Genomic DNA, 5,472 nt, shown 5'->3' on the forward strand with positions numbered 1-5,472 from the left:
GCTGCTGACTCAAAGATAATCCACTTTTATCCATGAACATCGACATCGATATGGTATGTAATTTAATATTTTCAGTCATTATTTTTGTTAAATTTAAATATGGAAAATGATTAGTGACTTATTGCAACATTTACAAAATGGAATTAATAGGTTTCAATAAAGTTATTAAAATGCTGCTCTTGAAAAAAACATTTATATATGCTTACACGCGTGTATAAATTATGTTAGTTAAACCGGTTAAAGATTTATAATTGAACATAGTTAAAATTAGCCTTCTATAGTGATAAATGCCACAGTCTGCAATATGCATGTAATAATTCACAATTTAGATATAATAAACGGAGGGCGTGAAAATTACCCAAGGGCCAATATCATATCATTAATACAAAGCCGTATAGTGTGATTTACAATTGGGTGTGGTAAGCCTGAGGGGCACAGGCGACACACTGAAACTAAAGCCCATTAACCAGACATCAATGAAATGAACAGGCTTATACCATCGGCAATATGTCGAACACACGGTTTTCACAATTATTAGCTTTGATTGAAATCAGAACTAGTCTTCTCTACACCCCAGGCATTGGTCAGTTTTACACTTTAATGATGTCTTGGACACGCAGTTAATTTTCAGCCCATTGTCTGTAGAAATTGCTTATTAATTTCTGTCCGTGGCGCAATCTATAATAGTTTATACTTGTAGATGTAGAAGTGAAATACGATATTAGATATTTTCTTATGTCGGGTTTGTGATGGTAGTCGACATATTCTAATGAAAATAACTTCAGCTTTCTCTGATGAAATCGCCCCACGGTTTATTGAATTCTGAGACCAGTTTCTATGCATGATTCTTTTTAATTTCTATAGGTAGGTTGTTCCATATTGTATTTTCATAAATTGGTAGCATTTTTCTTGGATATTCCTATCCATTAATGACCTTTTTCTTGCGTCTCAATAATTATGTCAAACATATTTTTTATTAGAAATATACTGGCTTGAAAAATGAATAATCTACAAATATCTACAAGGAATATAAAGACAGAAATTATTTTTAAAAAATACCCTTTTTCAGTGTTTCGTTTAGTTTTAATATTGCACATTTTGAAAGGAATATTTAGTAGTACATAAGCCTGAAGTTTTGAAGTGTTTTCAATTGTACAGTGTCGAAATAAATTAACTGAAATTTTTAAGTTCTCAAAAGACAAATATGTTTAATGATTTACTTACTAAAATGATGTTATTTATAATATTTCGATATCTTGTTTAAAATCGTATTGTTTATAACAATATGTATGAAGGGGCTACTGATGTTGAATGATCGTTTTGAAGTGTCTGTAAAGTATGCTTAAAATAAACAAATGTGTCAACATTGTCGTTAAGTTTTAAGTGACCTAAAACCATCAGTGTTAATTTCAACACTAATTATTTTATAGTGTGAAGACTCTTTTTTTTAACAAAAAGGGTCTGGTAGAATACATGGGGTGTTAAAGTCATAAAAAGATAATTAGCGAGAATCACTGTCACGGGGTGTGCTGCAAGGGAAATATTTTAACTATACTATTCTAATTGTTTCCACGTATGAGGTTAATAATTTTCTTGAGCCGACAAATCGACGTTGTTCAGATTAAACACGCGTTCGTACCTCCATGTTTGACCGTCACACCTACAGGCGATCTAACCCAGAATAAAAGTTTACTGGTGTTCTAGACGAAGGGATTATCATTGGAATATTTGTCTATTCAATTCATATTTCTTTAGGCATGTCTATTTCAGCATTGGTTGATTTACGTGTAGAAAGTGTAATTGACACCTCCCCATCGGCAATATGTGTTCATACCATCTCTTGTCTCAACTTAATTGGGCGTGCTCGGGGATACGTTCTCCTTCACGACGCAAGTTTTTCCTTTAATTAAGATATTACTGGACTCTATAATTAATAAAATTAGACATAGTGCGTATCTCGGTCCTTTGCCTGATACGGAAACCGGTAAAATTGCCGCTAGAGATGTGAAATAAAGTATTTGATAAGCTTATTGAAACCGCATAAGAAGCCCCATTGTTTCTCGCCTTACAATTAAAAGACGTCTTTTTACCTCTAATTTGTCTAGTTGGTTCTGCCGATAGGCGTCACATTTTCTCCTTAATATGTATACATGGTACTAAGCATGCATGTTAGAAGTATGATTATGTTGTGATTTTCATCTTGATGAAATATAGGACTATCATGGCTCCGAGTCATCAAGATCTTTTTTATACTTGTTACGTTAACTAGGACGCAAACTGTGCCGGGAGAAACAGGACAGTTGGCATTTGTACTTCTTGAGACAGCTTTTGTTTTTGTTTTTCTGCCTATTTAGTTTTTAATTACGATCCTTTCTGGCGATTTCACAATATTTTTGTCCACATGAAAGTCATATTATCATTAACATAGATTCTATAGCTGACAGCATTTTTGTGAGACACACTGTTCTTCATATTTATTGTGCGCATTTTTTGTTTTGATATTAACAAAACATTTTCACCTCGTCTTTTTTCTTATTTTAATAAGAGGTTGGTTATATTATTTTATAAAAATGTATTTATGATTCATATCTTACAAAAACATTAAAACAATCGATATTCTTGTTATATTCACGTGTTAATGTGATCGTTAATTAGTCACCATCCCCATTCCGTCTCTCGGTCTGTCCTAGAACTCACAGGTTAGAGGTTTTAAGAGTCTTTCCAATTGAAAATGCTACCAATTTCTGCAAATACAAGAAAGTACAGAAATTAAAGAGAACTATGCATAAAAATCGGTCTCCGAATTCAATAAACCGGGACGGAGGGGCCAGGGTAGGGGGGGGGAACATTAGAGAATGTTGAAGCTATTTCCATTAGAAAATTTCGATTACCATCACAAATCCGACATTATAAAATCTAATAATCGCCCGTCAGTGTTTTTGCTAATAGTATTTTAAATACAAACCAGGGTCAGTTAAAACATACTATAATAATGGTCAATATTGACTTATTGCCCCCCTAAACAATAAGAGGGGGTCATTAGAGAATGTTGAAGCTATTTTCATTAGAAATACCATCACAAATATCACAAATCCGATATTATAAAATGTAATATCTTATAATCGCCCAACAGTGTTTTTTAATAGTATTTTAAATACAAAACGACGGTCAGTTAAAACATACTATAATAATGGTCATTATTGACTTATTGCCGCCCTAAACAATTTTGAAACGTATTGGGGTTAATCATCTGCTCACAAACATAAACCCAAATATTGATTTGCACATCGATTATTCGAAGACATAATGCCCTGAAAAAGTCAAAGCAACATCTCATATTTCTAGATTGAATCAGTTTTGCACAAAAAATTAAAAGGAGTATTGTTTACCACATTATAAAATATATTTTTTATTTTTAAATTGCGTCGTGGTTAATGATCGACTGCTCGATCTTCGTATGATATGTTTAAAGTGGAACAACTATAGATGTTTATTATTTAAAGTGGAACAGCTATGGACATGTTTGTTATTTAAAGATACATTATGGGAGATTCTCACTATAATAATTAAAAACTAGATAATGTAAAGGCAATTTGCTGAAAATTTCATTCAAATTGATCCACTGTGAACCGAGAACTAAGAGGTTGAAAATTCCGGCTAGCTTTGATCATCATTACTAAAGTCAGTGCGATAAACAGTATAGTCTCGATTATTCATTTAATCGTTAAATCGTAAAGGGAAGTTATGCAGTAAGTCGGTTCATAATCCACTAAAGATCGCAGGCTAGCGATGCCATCTAGAGTTGATTATGGTCTGGATAGGTTAATTAATGTCTAATTAATAATTTAGATAACATTTCAGGCCTAAAAAAAGACCTGCAATAGACGGATTTAGCTCTTGCATAATGTATGTTTAAAGTCGAGTATTGTTTAAAATGGAACAATGATAGACAGTTAAAGTGGAACAACTATAGACGTTTATTATTTAAAGTGGAACAACTGTAGACGTTTATTATTTTAAATGGAACAACTACAAACGTTTATTTATTTAAAGTGGAACAACTACAGACATATGGACGTGTGATATATTTAAAGTGAAACAACTACAGGCGTATAGAACAACTATGGGTGTTTATTATCTAAAGTGCCTTTCCTCAGTTTCATTGAAATAACTTCATATCATAATGATTATATAAGTAACGTTTACTTCATATAATTAATATCTGTATATTGTATCTAATTATTAAAAGTGACACTCAAGAAGATTGTAATAGAATAGCCTAAGCTAAACGTCTTGAAGGGACTTGGAGCAGTATATTTAAATATGTCAGATTATTCCCAACCTGAAGACATATACTTATACATATTGACCTATTCACAACCGATTAATCTCATCCCCGTAAGTAAAGTTGTAACAATTACGTATAAGTGTGAAACAATAGACGAAGATGTTTCAATATGCTGTCAGAGTTAGTGTATGTGGATGGTTTTAGGCTCTTTTAATATGCTAAATTGCACATGTAGATTTGGCACTGTCAGGGTGTCACTCTATGACACTCACTTAATATAATGGTATATCATATGTAGATGATAGGTAGTCATTTGTTTCTTATCAACCACGATATGGTCCGTACATAATGGCCGGGGGTTTAATCGTTATACACGATAAGTGTCCATTTAATATGGAGAAGAAAATAAATGCTAGCTGTGGCAGAAATGACGAAGAAAAACGACAACTTTACTATTTCTCTAATTTTTGTCTAAATTCTTCACTTTCAGCAAACTGTCAGTTGTCTTACGCTGATCACGGCACCTCCGGCTACCGACATTTTTGGTCGAAGGTGATAAAGAGAGGCAAAGATATGGGCTTTTAGAGTCCGTTATACGATGGCTGAAGGCGAACAAACAGGCAACATCTCTCCCCGACTTGTGTTAACATCTCCTACCCTCCAGCAGAAAAGGGGCATATAGCGAAGAAAATTTTTATCTTCCTTTCCAGATCGTTCACATCAAACAGAGAATAATTAAAGTGTATAACCCCAGGCTTAATGTAGATAATGTTTCACTCGTCTGAAAAACTGTAATATTGAACCTCGTCTGACGTGCTCAAACTCAGCAAACTCTCTTCATTACATTACCGGATTTCTTATAAAGTTAGATTTCTTTAATACGATTTGCTTCCTCTCAAAGAGACTAACCGATTCACGGCGACCGAGAGTGATAGACCAAACAAACCCAAGATTTAAAATCAGATCCGTATATACAGTATTCAGTATGTCTATTTGCAGACAAAAATGGAACTGAATGGAATTTTCTTGCATGACATGATCATTTCGTTCCATTTTGAGTGTTTGGTAAGATGGGCGAAAATATGCGCATGCGTATAATTAACCACCAGGTTGTTTTTTTAATTAATTTAGCTGGAATTGCGATATTGTTTTCTTTATAAAACAATGACAACAATCTTCTGTCA

The sequence above is a fragment of the Patella vulgata genome, chromosome 4, assembly GCF_932274485.2.
Source record: "Patella vulgata chromosome 4, xgPatVulg1.2, whole genome shotgun sequence".
Lineage (NCBI taxonomy): Eukaryota > Metazoa > Mollusca > Gastropoda > Patellidae > Patella > Patella vulgata.